This window comes from Corvus kubaryi, unplaced genomic scaffold (assembly GCF_017639235.1).
Source record: "Corvus kubaryi isolate FWS band 111438036 unplaced genomic scaffold, C.kubaryi_AGA036_p1.0 37308, whole genome shotgun sequence".
Classification (NCBI taxonomy): domain Eukaryota; kingdom Metazoa; phylum Chordata; class Aves; order Passeriformes; family Corvidae; genus Corvus; species Corvus kubaryi.
This window is the reverse complement of record NW_024581096.1, coordinates 5711029-5726414: the sequence shown is the minus strand read 5'-3', so window position 1 is coordinate 5726414 and position 15386 is coordinate 5711029. Positions and strand designations below refer to the sequence as shown.

General features: G+C 41.9%; 1 long non-coding RNA gene across 2 annotated transcripts; it reads left to right on the top strand.

Moving 5' to 3' along the window:
* The first annotated feature begins 6766 nt into the window (after positions 1-6766).
* Positions 6767-14016, top strand: LOC121664774. Of its 2 annotated transcripts, none has more exons than XR_006016126.1 (3): positions 6767-6900; positions 13326-13410; positions 13504-14016. It is a non-coding gene; the product is annotated as an uncharacterized LOC121664774 (long non-coding RNA). The 2 variants fall into 2 exon arrangements; XR_006016125.1 differs by having other exon boundaries at positions 13267-13410.
* The last annotated feature ends 1370 nt before the right edge of the window (positions 14017-15386 follow it).

The following is a 15386-nucleotide window of genomic DNA, read 5'->3' as shown; positions in this document are numbered from 1 at the left end:
TGCCACATGGGCAGCCCTGCACTGCCTGTGTGTGTACACCCATGGCTGTTCCCCTGCAGCCCAAACACCACTGACTTGGCAAAGTGCACAGATATGACTGAGCCCTCATCGTGGCTGGGACAGACGGGGCTCTGCTCCCTGCTGGCAGTGTCCCACAGCACACAGAGGAGCTGGTTCTCCCACAAGCCTTTCCCTCCCACGGCCCAGCAGCAGCCGCATCCTCTGGCTCTCCAGCCAGCTTGCTGAAAGGTCAGCACACATCCCAGCAAGGACGTTCCCTCCATCTGTGCCTCTCCGGGTGTGAGTGGGATGCATTGACAACTGACGGCTGAGAAACATATTCAACAATAACCTTTGCTGTGAAGAGACACTCGGTTTGACATTGTGCTCTATGTGTTCTTTTAAGAGCCTTGAATTTAAAGCTGTGTATTAAGAAGCAGCAACAAACCATAGAACATGACAAGTGGCAGACATGCTGGAAAAAATGGCACCACATTTTGTTAAAGTGTTGCAAAATTCAAAAATCTTTGGCCAGTACTACTGACAAAACAAACAAACAAACAACAACAAAAAAATCCATATTCCTAAAGGGATACGCAGTTAATTAGAGAAAGATTTCTGTTTTACAGGATTTGGAATGAATAAAAAACCCCCTAAAACCTGTACAAAGACACAGCTGTTTAGGACTTGCTTGACTTTCAAGAGCAAAGGCATTCCCTCCCTGTTGGATTTTGTAGGACTTTACTGAAAGGTTGCTAAGATAATAGTAGCAGTGAATTACTATAAAGTCAAAATGGTGTTCACATGCCTGCCTCAGGCTCTGTGGTTTGCTTCACTTGTTCCTGCTTCTGAATAAAGACTGCTGCTTGCAAAAAGTGCTACTATTAACCACATTTCTCCCTGGTGTGATGACTTCTGCAATAAGAAGTGACCCCTTGGCATATGACCTGAACAAATGTACATAAGCTTTATCTATAAAGTTCCAGAGTCTTTTTTTATGAAGTTTTCATTAAACTAGATAACAACAAAAGAAACCATCACCAGTGGAATAAGCAAACTCTTCATCTAGTGCCAACAGAATTATTGCCAGGTCTTTTTACTGAAAAAAAGAATGAGATTCTTTGTTGAAAGGTTGCTTCTTAGATGTAGGCTGGCAAGTGGCAAATTAAAGAGTTCAAACCAAACCCCATTTGTGTAATAACAAACCTCAGAAGGATTCTGCTTCTTCTTTTGCCTCCCATTTCAGCTTTTTTATAATTGTCTCTTAAATTTAATATTACTATGGCTTTTCCAAATATTGTGTAATTAACAGAGCAGTACAAGTTGGTTCGGGGTTTTTTTTGTTTGGTTGGGTTTTTTTTTTTTTTGTTTTGGTTTTTTTTTTTGTTTTGGTTTTTTTTTTTTCGGTTGGTTGGTTGGTTGGTTGGTTTTTTTTGTTTTGGTTTTTTTTCACTGCCAGAACAATCATATACCCTTTGTATTATAAAATGCCATCTTCATGTTTTAGGGCTATATTCTGACAGTCATGAAGGGGTTTTATAAACACTTACTGAAAATTGTAAGAGTTCAGTTTCTGAGCTAGTGTGGGGAATATCCAGTTAGATACTGACAAGGTCCAGTACAGATTCAGCTGCCAGGATTCAATAAAGCAACATTGTTTGAGAATAAACATGGTGTATCTGTAATACTTCCACATATCTCTATATCTCTCTTTTTTGTGTTGCACAACGATTAAAATATGTAAGAGCACTTAATGCATAAAAATATACCAAAGCTATCACATGAAGCTTATTGTTTTGCCTTCCACAACTGTGAACAGCAGCTGTGGTCCTGGATGTAGTATTTAACATCAGGATTTGAATTACTTTCAGAGAAACATTGACTTTGAAAAACTAGAAAAGATGGATTCATCTCACAGGTAGTGAAAATGCTGTGGGAATAGTGATGCGAGTTGTGATCCTGCCTTAAAACTGTAACTTCAACAGGCTTGTAAATGAAATTGGATCTTCAATGACATTGTTTTCAGATCCTTCTGCCCTCTGTATTATTACAGGAGTGTGAAGACCCCTGGTACTAGACGACAAAGGTAAAGGCATGCAAAACCAGATGAGAAATCTAACCAGATGAATATTGCAAAATTTAGTGGATATTATTAAATATTAGTGGCTGTTTTTCCTGTTAATGCAGCTTTGCAGTCCAGAAAACAGGGTCATTTGAAAACCAGCAAATTTATTCTGGCACATGCTGTTTCTTGCTAGGTTAAAAGCGCTCTTTAGATGAGGGGAGCATTAGAAGGTTATTTTAGCTTTACACATGTAGAAAAAGAGAACACAATTAAAGCTGCCACCATACATACTTTGGAGTCAGGATGTTTCCCTTCAACTGTTACTCAATGAATGGCATTGTTCAATATGTGTAATTCTTCAGAGATTAAGAATCATTAGCTAATAAGATATGCCTTAGTGCATCTGTAACATCTGCAGTTTCCTGGTCACAAAAATGCATTTGTCACAGTGAGCACAGGGAGGAAACAGGCAACCATTCCCCAGCTGAAAACCTTATGAAAGCAGGGACCTCTCAAAGGAGGCTGGGCAGGGAGGGAGACAGCTCTGCTTGCTGCTTGCCCCCTTGCACAGAAAAAGCAGATCTTATTTTAAAAAAACGCCTTAGAAACCTGGGACTTTAAAAGACAAAACCAGAAAACCCCAAATCCAACAACACCAAATACTTGTGGTTCTTCAAAGAAGCAGGCTCAAAAGAAACCGCCTCGAAAGCAGAGGAGTCTGCTAGGCTCTTTGCTGCTCTCAGCATCCGTGTAAGTAACTCTCTCCACAATTATCAGCTGAGTCTATTTCACCACAACGGATTTGATTGTGCATTGACGCTGAGAGGGAGGGAGGGAGATGACAGGCAGCCTCGAGGAAGAGATTTATCCCGGCCTGTCAGGCAGTTTGATAAGGGATGTGGACTCTGCGATGTCTCACAATAGCTTTTTTATTTGTTTGCTTAATACTGGGCTGTTTCAGAAACGCACACAGCTGAGCTGACAGGAGATGCAAACAGAGCACACTCGTTTGGGAATTACGGGGGTGGTGGTACACAGGAAAATAGCCTCAGTCTTCTTCACAGGAAAGTCAGCTGATAAACTGATCTTAAGACAACGTATCTTCCTTCCTGTAAAATGCAATAACAGGCAGATCTTGTGACCTCGATGACCCTCTGCCGAGTTTACTCCTAACCAGGGAAGGGCTGGGGGAAGCTTTCGTTGGCAGACGCAGCGCACAGCTCCTATGTGAATCATGTGGCTGTGCTTAAAGCGAGAGCCAACAATACCAGCATAGTGGGCCACATATCTTTCAAAGCAAGCGAGTTCACAAAGCAGTCCCCTGCTCGCGGAGATAAGCCGCAGCAGTCCTTTCATTAAACATCCGCTGTGTACTTCCCGTCGGGGCCGCGGGTTGGCCCAGGGGACGGCCGGCTGACGAGAGCCAGCAGACGCTCTCATGGCTTCTCGTTTGGCTATTTAGGACAGATTTTCCCCGCAGCACTCGGCAGACGGCAAAGAGAAACACACCATTTATGTCACCCTATTAAATACACACAGCTTTTGCAGCCCTGCATCATGCTGCAGCCTTTCTCATCCCTTCTTGGCTCTGCGCAACAGAGTAAACATCATAAAGAACATAAAAAGGAGTTTTCCTGAATTTTCCCTGACCTTCCCTGGCAACAGAAAGCTTTAACGGGGTGAGGTTTTTTCCCCTCGAGAAAACATGCCTCCCGCCCTCCTTCCTTCTCAAATAAATTTGGCAAAAACCCAGAGACTTGTGCTTGAGGGTCATGCTCAGGGGTTCTTCCAGGAAACTTCATTCAGAGGAGTTAATGCAGCAGCTCACTTGCCTGCTTTGAATCACACTGCGTCTGTGCTCACTTTTCCTACACTCGAGTTATGTTTGCTCTGTAGCACCCAGGCTGTTACATCTCACTCCTGCTGTACAGGTTGACAGCAGTAAGCAAGTGTCAGGCCAGGCTTTCCCCTGCCTTGCACCGCAGATGGCCCTTTCCATATTTGCTGCATAGTGTAAAATACTGCCATCTCAGATTTGTTGGTACTGTATACCCACTCTATTGCTTCTAAAAGCTGCATACCTTCTCTAAACGATCCAAGAGTGCTTCCACTTAGTCCTTTCAGCATTTACAGCTGTTAAAGTTTGTGCTGGTACAGAACCAAGAGCCTAGGGCAGGACCTAATTTTATGAGGTGCTGTATGTGAGTCCTGATTCAGGACCTTACAAGCCAAAAAGAACTAGAGAAGACAAGCAAGTCAGGATTGGGTACAGGCAGGACGTATGAACTCTAAATAGCATGCATATATGTCTTAAGTCAGTATAATGTCTTAAGTTGGTATATAATTGTCCTTATTGTTATGATGAGGAAAATGATGTTTAAATTAAAGTGGCTGAGTTATTTGCCAAGGAAGGCACTGTGTCAGAGGTGCCACTGTGGCTGTGCAGTGATTGAAAACAGGATCAGAATTTTTCAAAGCAGGTCTGTGAGGTCTGTAGTTGGATTATTGTCCCAATATATGATAAGCAATGATATTTGAACACTTGTAAGACTGTCTGTGGCTTCACAGGGAGCTGAGAGCTACTGCCACTAGAAATGTTGCTGGGTCCCACTGCCAGGAGATGCATTTGGTGGCAGAGGTTTGTTGACCTTAGGCTGAATTACGGTTCTTAAGCAGATTTGTATTAAAAAGGAAGGCCAGTATTTTTGATCATAGCTAACGAAACCTCTTTCTCAGATGTCCTGTTTGAGGGTGATCTGCTTGAGAGGGACGTGGGCATAAGAGCTGCTTGCTCACAAGCTGATTCCCACCCCCTTCCTTTTCTGGTTCCCTGGGCTGAGACTTGGCACATCGGCACTTGGAGCATCGTCCAGGTCAGGCATAGTAAGAGGTAAAGTTCAAGGCATAATTCTCATGTCATCCTGATTTTTCACCTGAGGTACTAGGTGCAATCTGCATTTTGTGGCCAGCCAGCAGTCGCTGGCCCACCTGCAAGTGCTGTTCACTACTTGGAAACCATCCTAGATCTAGAATATAAATTTGAATGGAGAAATAAACATGTTGCAAATTCAACAAACACTGCTGGCTATTGAGCAGCATGCCCTGCAGCAGGGGAAGTTGAGGTTCAAAATTCTGTCTCAGAAACAGGCTCAATTAACAGAAAGAAAAACGCAGCAGATGTCTGCTCATAGAGGAAGTTTTGCCACTTTCCTCTCTTTATTTTTTCCATCTGGAAGGATGAAAATCTCACATGTGGCCTCTACAGGGCATTTTTCAGGAGGAGGAAGGCACCCCCTCCCCCTTCTGCAGTGCAGTTTAACTCATGCAAACACAGAACCAGCGTGTCTGACCCCAGGAAGTGTCTGTACAACCGAAGGGTTATTTTGGCAGAACTCGATGTGGATTTTTTACATGCAGTCTGAAAGTCACCTGGTCTATCCAATGTGGGTCAAATGCATGGCAGAGAATGTGCTAACAACCAATCTGTAAAAATGCCTGCAGGGCTGTGCCTGATCCTGTGTCTTGGGTTTGCTAGAACATAATCTAAATGAATGCATTACTGATACAAAAAACATGTTGCAAAAAAAATCACCCAAACTTTGCTCTAAAATTCAGTTCATCTGGTGCAAATGCACTCAGCTCTGAAATAATCCACATTTTCTAACCTTTGAACACAGTGAATTTCTTCTAACATTACAGTTCTATATAGAGTGGAGAGTACGCAAATGATAACTCATAAAAGTTTTGCTGAATGCATGTCAATTTGAGACAATACTATTATCCATAAGGTAAAGATGCACAACAAGTACTAGAAAGGGCTTTTTATTAGTACCAAAAAAAGAAAAAGAGGTGGAGAAGAAGGAAGTCTTCTTCTTACCATCTTCATACAGCATAGTTGGGAAGGTTAAAGCCTGACTCTAACCTCCATAAAACTTCCATGGGAAAGAAACACAAGCATTTAAGATAGCTCCATCTTCCTGTTCGTTTGCTCAGCAGTAATAAAATTGCTAGCATGGCCCAAGAATGCATGTTTTGAGGGAAAAGCATAAAAGTGTCAGTGGGTAATATTTGTATAGATTTGTTGTTTGTTAGAACAGTGTGCCTCTGCATGGGAAGATAACTCTAGCCTCACTCAGTGGCTCCCACTTACTCACCTGGGCCAGGTCCATGGGAATGTTTTATGAAATAATACATGAAATAGGGAATGTTTTTTCACTGTACACAGATTTTGTGAGCTGTTTGTTAGCTGGTAAAGGCTGGCCTTCAGGATGAAACGTCTGTTAATGAAATGCTACACAATACTATAGTGTGGAGTAGCCACAAACTCTGCCCAGGGCTGAGCTGGGCTCTGCTGCAGACTGTATGGTGTAGGGGAACACATGTCACTTCAGTGCATCTGATAGCCTCAGCTGTAAGGAAAGACGGCACTTCCTCTTCCTGAGTCTTTATTCAGAGCGCATTTGCTCTGTGAGAGGGACTGTGCAGCTGCTTGCTGCACATCCTCTGGAGCCCAGCTCTAAGTGTCTGCTTCAGCTGCACTGCCTTGAGAGGTACTTTAATATTAACATGTTTGGTGAGAACAGCAGCTCTCCCACCTCAGAAATGGGGTGTGCAGGTATAAGTTCTACCTTCAGATCTCCTCTGAAAGGGAAGGAACTGGAGAATTATACCAAGTCTTCCTGCTTCTTTTTCTAACATGTACGCTCTCTCTCTGCTGCAGATCATTAGACACTCCAGACATCTTATACAGCCCCTGTATCACAACGCCCGTGAGGTTTCTCATCAAGCTAACAAGCAAATTACCCGTGACAGTCCTGGCCAAACTCCTGATAAAGGTTCTGAAACACAATGACACCCTCACTCTTTCTTTCTCTCTTGTAAAATCAATCAGACTTACACTTTAAATAGGCAAGTGGCCTAAAGGAGAAATTTTCCCAGCCTGTCAGGGTCCTGGGAGGGGGAGCTGAGGAGGCTCTTTCTGCTTGTTGTTTATTGTTGAAAGAAAGTGGGTTACACTGGAATTATAAATCTTCAAATGGAGAGAAATATTTGTAAATAGTCCATAAATGACTGGCAGTCTATTTACCCTCCCGGCTGTATTTCACATCCTACATTTTCTTAAGTCAGACCTTTCTGATTTTACTAAGGTGAAAAGTCATTGTTACAATGTGTTAAACTCAGGTAGAGGAGTATTTGAGATGACTGATATAATTAAGCATCATGCTTTGGGGTGGCCCAGGCAATTAAAAAAAGCTCTCACAGTTTGCAGAAACCCATGACTAACTGGGCCACAGATTAAAAGGTGGCTAGTAGCCCTATAAAGACAGTTACAATAAATGGTTACCTCTCCAATTTGCAGGGTATCAGTTGGCATGCCATATAAATTGTACATTGTGCCTCCCTCCAGATCCCAATTCTAAAAGTTTCCCCCAGATTTACAGTATTGCATAGAGCTTCCTCAGCAAGGGCTCACCTACTTCAAGAGCTTTACAAAATTGGTAACATTTTGCAGGTAAATTATCACTGTTTGTTCTGCCATTCAATGATTTTTCCAGTGTTTGCTAGGTCATCTGTCAATTTGCAGAAAGTTTGCTAGAGCTTTCCCACTCAGTGGTGCAAATTAAATGAGGTTTGTCTATAGAGGTTAATTGATTTTTAGTCAGAACTGCCAGTAAAAGACATTTGAGGATATTGAACCAGGCCCCCATTTTGTGTGACTGAAATGTGACAAGCTCCCTGCACCCATCCCCATGCCCTTACCCACCCCCCACCCTACCCTCCTGCTTCTTTTTACGTGCCTTTTTAATTCTGAAACTTCTGGGGTCACATTTTCAAGCCTCTCTTCACAACAATGTGATGCTCTTGCAGAGATACAAATGTTGCTCTGAGATGTACTAGCAGGGGTGCTGAGTATAAGACAAGAGAGGTAATTATTCTGCTTTACTTGGCACTGGTGCAACCTCAGCTGAAGTATTGCATCCAGATTTGGGTGCTACATTTTGTGATAACTGCAACAAGATGATAAGGGGTTTAGAAAACATGAACCTCTGAGAAAGGTTAAGAGAATTGGGATTGTTTAGTCTAGGAAGTAGAGACAGAAGGAAGATGTTAACACTTTGCAAACACATAGAATTTATTTTAAAGAAGGCAGAAATAAGTTGTACTCTTTTCCACAAAGGGTAGGACATGAAGCCATAGAATTATAGAATTGTTTAAATTGTAGAAGACCTCTAAGATCATTAACTCCAACCATTAACCCAGAACTGACAAGTCCACCACTAAAGCATGTGGCAAGTGCAGATCTACATGTCTTTTAAATGCCTCCAGGGATTGTGACTCCGCCGCACTACTGGGCAGCCTGGTCCAATGTTCAGCAATCCTTTTGACGAAGGGATCTTTCTGAATATCCGATCTAAACACCTTCTGGTGCAGCTTGAGGCCATGTCCTCTTGTCCTGTCAGTGCTTGCCTGGAAGAAGAGGCCGACCCCCACCTGGCTACAGCTTCCTTTCAGGCAGTTGTAGGGAGTGATAAGGTCACCCCTGAGCCTCCTTTTCTCCAGGCCAAACACCCCCAGCTCCCTCAGCTGCTCCTCACAGGACTTGTGCTCCAGACCCTTCCCCAGCTCCTTTCTCTGGACTCCCTCCAGCACCTCAATGTCTTTCTTGCAATGAGGGGCCCAGAACTGGACACAGCACTCGAGGTGTGGCCTCACCAGTGCCCAGTACAGGAGGACAATCCCTGCCCTGGTCCTGCTGGCCACACTATTGCTGATCCAGGCCAGGATGCCATTGGCCTTCTTGGCCACCTGGGCACACTCTGGCTCATGTTCAGCTGCTGTTAAGCAGCATCCTCCCTTGCTTGCTCACACCAGCTGTGTGAGGAAGTTGCCTTCCACACACTTCAGAAACTTCCTAGGCTGTTCCCTCTCTACTGTATTGAATTTCCAGCAGACATGTGCTGAGCTGAAGCCCCCCACAAGAACAAGGGCTAGGCATTTTGAGACTTCTTGCAGCTGTTTATAGAATATTTCATTTGTCTCTTCAAGTACTTGCCTGATTCACCACTTAAATTTAGAGTAAATCTTAGGAAAAAGAGTCTGATTGTAAATGTAGCGTAACATTGGAAGCAACTTCTCAGAAGCCTGGAGTTCTCCTGCACAGGAATTTTTTAAGAACCCATCAGGCAAACATCTGGACACATCATGCAGTCTGTAGTGTAATCCTGCTCCCCTGACCTGTGGAAATAACCTGCTTTCTTCCAGTTCCCCATCTCTAGAGTGCGGTGGTTCTAAGACTGTAGGCAAGAAAAACACATGTAGAAAGAAAAGAAAGAAAGTGGGACTACAATACAGCTGTTTACCTCCAGGCCTTGGCTTTGTCTGTGAAACCTTCAGTTCGTGAGAATCGTGGTAGAATCCCCCAAGTCCAAAATGGTCTGAATGGCTAGTTGTGGCCCTTAACTTGGACCTTGAACATGGCAAAGGCTACTGAATATCCCTTCTTGGGTTTCTCACTGAGCCCCATCATTCGTGACTGATTAAACCCATATATTAGAAATATGTCCAGTCTATCTCTAAAATACCTTTGCTCCTTTTTCTAGGAAAAAAAAAAAAGATTCCACTACATTGTTTTCTGTTCTTCGCAAAAAGCTAATTGTCTTAATGGCCAGAAATCTGCATTTTATTCCTGTATATCCAGCTTTATCTGACCTCTACTCAACCTCATTAAGGTTGCTTCTGCCAGCAGATGCTACTCGTATTTAGAGACTTAAAAAGGTCAGGTTACCACATGGCCTGCTGATCAATAAGCTGAATAAAACTTGTGCAACTCTTCTGTCATGGTAAGACTGTTTTTCTATTTCTCTGAAGACTCTCAGAGTTCATTTGTGACCACCAAAGTTCAATACACGTATTTGCATAAAGCCATGACCACAAAAATGGAGCAAGGTAAAAAGGCTGGTGTGTGACATGTTATCATACAGCCACTTACACCTGTATGTGCCATGACCACAAACTGGAACGTAGAAGAAAAATACCCAATATGCTTGCTAGCACAGTCTTACCAACCACATAAATGGTCTGTTGCTGGTTTTCTCTCTGTGTTACACGTACACACATATCTTTCATTTTGGTTACAGACACCAGGTTGAAATGGTGTTTCCCCCTAATCAGACCACACTGAAGAAAAATACGAACATTTGTTTATACCTATAATTAAGTGGTGCAATTTTTTGCAATTGATGTCTGTTTACTCCTGCAAATAAAGCAAGAGCAGGTATTTGGGATTGCTGAAAATCAAACTACTCAAGTTTATCAGCATTGGTTTGAGAGGTGAACTTTAAAGACACTGAAACTCTGTTACAGATATCTTTCCAGGACAATGTAACAGTCCTAACCAGTCTTGTTTCATTCAGAATCTGTATTTCTCTTGTACATTCAGATACCCAAACTAAAAGCTTTCTTTCCCATCCTTGTCAACAAATCCTAACCCAGAAGAGCCCCTTTAATAAGGATTACAAGGCATTTTAGTGTCTTTGTTGATTAAGACCCTGGACAGAAGGTGAAGTGACTAACTAGGGCTGTTGCTGGGAGTAATTTGTCCACTGTCTAGGAAATTAAATGAGACCACCATAGCATTTTAGGAAGTCTGATAAGATGCTAAAGATGGTCATGCCTTTCAGTATCTGGGATCAGCCTTTGCAAGATTTGAACTAATTATCTAGAGTTGGAGTTGGGCAGATACTTTATTTAAAATAGGTTTTTTCAAAGCGGGCTTTTTTGACATGGTCCCTGGTTTCTCATCTGAATTAACTGGTTCTAACTGAATGGCAGATAATCTAAAGGCATGTTAAATTAGAGGAAAGATTTTGTTGGATGTATTACTAATGCAATACCTTTCTTCTCTTTGCTGGATAAACGCAACTTTTAGAATCAATTCCTGCTTCTATAAACACACTCACTTATGTACTCAGATTTGGCTTTGCTCACACACTCTATAGATGTGGCTTAGGCACCCTGTGCTCTGGGGAGCATTTACTAGCATTGATGTATTCATTAGAGTATTTGTATGAGGCAAACTTGAATGAGATGGAGTTGAAGGAAAGAGAATTCACTTCAGAAATGCAAGGGAGGTGTCCCCCACAGAAGCCTTTCTATCTACAGCTACATGTTATTTCCAAAACTTCTACAAAGGCCACTGAATCCTTCTGCTGAGCCTTCAGTCACTTCCACAAAACAAAGTTCTTAACTGTTGACTTCACCCCCAGGGCCAGCTCCAAGTATTGAGTATCAGTCATTAAGTACTAGTTACACAGAAAATTTGGGCATGCCTCAAACTGTCAAGTCTACTTGTGCAAACTCAATATTTATATTAATTGAGGTGAGAAGTGATTCGCTGTCAGACAACTGCTGTTTCCTTTGTTTGGATCTGACTGGCAGCACTAGATTATGGTGTGCAATAACTGTCAAGGCGAGATAGGACATGTATCAACCCTTCATCTTTAAAATGTTTGATGAGAGCTTTCATGCTGTAAACCTGTTTCACGCTGCTCTAGATGACTTTTTAAAAATTAAAATGAGCCCTAAATTAATGTAAAAGCTTTTATTTTTTGAAAAAAATATTACCAATTACTTTCACAGTGCTAATAGGTATACGCCTGAGACCTACATTTCCCTGAACTTTTGCTGCTTTAATCCAGAGGCTGAGATTCCCTCAATCTCTCTGTAATATATTGGGTGCAACTGCAATGTCCAAAAAACAAGGATTTTCAAGTGAAGTCCATAACACACTAGGGTCCTGATTAGCCACACGCACCATGTATTGCAGACAGAAACAAGGTTAGTTAGGTATGAGTCACAAAGTAGAAAGTTTGGTAATTATTTACAATGTGTTCATAGAAATTACTATAAAAGGATAGGGATGACAGGAGGATAAACTGAGCCTGAAAGTTTTTTTCCATTTACATTCATTTGAGTCAGCCTGGAATCAATAGAATTCTGTCCAAAGGACAAGGTGTGCTATGTCAGGTGGTAATTACTCCTTGGTGCTATTCATATTATTTATACCTTTAAGTATGTATGCCAAGAAACTTCAAATCACAGTACACACAGTAATCTCTTCACTCACAATAAAACAGATCAGAAGAAGATCACTAACTCTGAAAGAGTTGCCGAACATCCATGGATTGCTTGCTATTTGACAGATTATTAATATGTTATATCCTTTATAGGGAAAAGTGAACTCTTAATTGTATGGGATAGGAAAGGCAGAGATGGGACTTCTAATGACACAATAAGAAAAATATCAAGAAGTCAGTGTTTTATGGCTGTCAGGCCCTTTACTTCATTAGGTTTCTTTTAAAAATTTATTTTGCTTTTCTCCTGAGTAGCAGGGCTGATGCCACATCTAGACTGGGACCTTCACAAGAGACAGAAAGAAGAACAGAAAGAATACAGGCTTGCAATAAAAGATCACATTCAAGGAACATAATTTGTCAGAAAAAAGGCAAATTTAAGAGTGCCACTAATGACCTAGGCATGTCACTCAACTACAGGATCAGTGTCTACCCACTCAGCACACTTAGCTTGAATTTTACTCCAATGTGTCATGTTACAGATGGAGCAGGCTGATGTTGAATGTTATTCTATTCAAGCTAGTTAGTTCATTCTCTCTCTCAAACCAATCTTTACGTTTCTCAGAAGTTTCTAGTATTTCTAGTTTCTGCTTTACATAATTTGGTTTTCTGGACCTGATAAGGTTTTAAAGTAAATCACTGAAACCTAGGTCAAAAGAACAAAGCTCTTAGGCTCATATAATGTTGCATTTATTAAGAGATAACTTAACTGGGTGGGAAAAAATGAAACACAAAAACTAAGGGAAGCAAAGCATGATTTGTGTTTTCTCTCAAATGTGTCACTGGGAATATAATTAGGACCAATCAAAAAAAGTCCAACAAATTCCTGATCTCTTTAATAAATTTCCCCCTTCCTCTGCAATAAAAACATTTCCAGAATTAATGGCTACTATGGATGAATTGCTCCCAAGAAAACAGATGGATCAGAAAATTTCACTATCCACTGCAAGTGTGTTCATGGGCATGTTATGGGTGGGGTTGGTCCGACAGTGAGAAAATAAAAGCCCTGTTTGCTTTTGTTTCTAAGGGAACCTCCACTCATGTGTGTCATCATGTACTTTTGCACAGGGGCTTTAAGAATTTGTGCCTCGAGGCGAAGGGATGAATATTGTTGTTTTAAGTTGCAGATATGAGATGGAGGGTGCTCAGAGGCATATAATGGTCAGTGCACGCAGTATTGCAGTTCTCTACCTGCTAGTACTCTTAAATCAGGTGAGTACTCCCCAGGAGCTTCTTTGTTCTATTTTTCAGATGCTGTGTTAATAATTCTTGCTTTTTGATTTTTTCTTTTTTTTTTTTTTTTAGACAAGTGAGAAAGATGGATGCTAGCTCCAGAAGATAATTGCAAGCTCACCAGGAAACAAATTGTCTGAGAGTTTGTGCTCTGATCATGTCGTCTTCACGTGTTTTGTACAGAGAGATAGCCCTATTCAGCAAAGAATCAGAGGAGCTTAAGGCACCTGGTATCTTGCAAAACAAGCCAAAACCCATGTGTTCTCAAAGCATACATCAGCTTTCATATGTAACTCAGTGAATTGTCTTGTTTTTCTTACTTTGGAAGAATTAATCATTTTTGCATTTGTGAAATCTCAATTCTTATCAGAGTAACATATCCCATAATTTACTCTGATTGATCTTACTAATTCACTTAGCCATTCCAACTGCTTGGCTGTTGCCCAGCTTCACAGGTTTGCTGTAACAGAAAACACCAGGGTACTGTGAGCCAACTTACTCTCTTTTTTTAACTTTCTTTTTATGTGAATAAAATTCCCAAAGACTTGTAGTTAATATGTGCTGGGAATAAAGCCTGAATAAATATAGAACAAGGACTGTGGGTATTGACTTGGCCACTGACAAGCATTTAAACATATTTCTTGCACTCGAAAAGACCACTTTCTTTTTATATAAGTTTCTCTAACAAATTGCTTTAGCAGCTGAGAAACCTGCACAACTGATGATGTGTTCTGCTGTTGCTGGTGCCATATCTCACAGCAAGTGCAAGCTTTTGAAGGTGTTTATAAAGGGCTCTACTTCTCTAGCACAATGCTTTACATCTAAATATCACGGCTGGCTGACATCTGATAGGCACTGGCCCACAGCATGCAGCTTTCTGTCAGAAATGCAAACCCTGCTCCCCTCACTGCAGCAAATTGGAGTGGAGGTGTGCAGGGTGTGACAGGCGGGGCATCAGGAGGAGAGTGGTGTGTGGCACAGCTCTCCTGCCCTCCCCAGGACAGGCTACTTCTGCAAAAATATCCTGTAAGGTGCCTTGTCTCCAAGCTATTACATAAAGAAATTGAAGTCCTAAATAAATTAAATGCTCTAACCACCCTTAGCACTGTGAGGTGACTTCTCTCTGCAGCCTCTCCACCGGGCTTGGCAGAGCCTGCTCTGCCTGTGCCAGGGCTGAACCTGGCCCAGCATTGCTGCACAAGCCTTATGTAAAGTCCCCTTTGCATTTCCACAGAGCTGCAAGAATGGTTGTACATCACTTGGAGATGTTTTATGTTCTTTCTGGGGAGTGAAATGCTTCTGACTTCCAGAGAAACATGTACCTGTGCAGCCCCTGGGTGAGCCAAACTACTGCCTTTTGATCCTGAGAAAGTTTTCAAGGACAAAGAGAACTGTTGAAGGCAGCGTGGTGCTCATGCAACTTTTTGTCTCTGCTAATGTCAACTTTGTATTCATTATAATCAGTCAGTGTGAAGGTCTCTGTTGATACGTGTCAGAGAGACAGCTTACTCCATGCCTCTGTCCCATTGGCTTCGAAATCACTTTCCTAGTAATCGCATTTGAAAGGGCGGTCATTTTTGCCTAAAAGCCTTTCTGCCATTAACCCATTTTAGCTCCTGTGCCCAAGGCAGTCTGAGATGTAAAGGTAGTGGATATTTCCTTTGGTTGGTTTGTTTTGTGCTTTTTGCAGCACCTACCTCAGGAGGAGGGGGACATCTCAAACACAGGCATAGCCAGTCCCTCTGTCCCCACCTGGAGGCACTCTCCTACCCTTGGGATCGTTCATTTCGAGCAGCCTAATGTGTTGTCAGCCAAACTGGATTGCATCAAATGTGCAAACGATTTTAAATTAAAATTAGCAAATTATGGCAGAGTCTTCCCAAGTATGTGGAGAGGGGTTTATATAACCAATTTCTGAAAAACAGAGAGAAAAAGAGACAGCTGGCAAGAAGGAA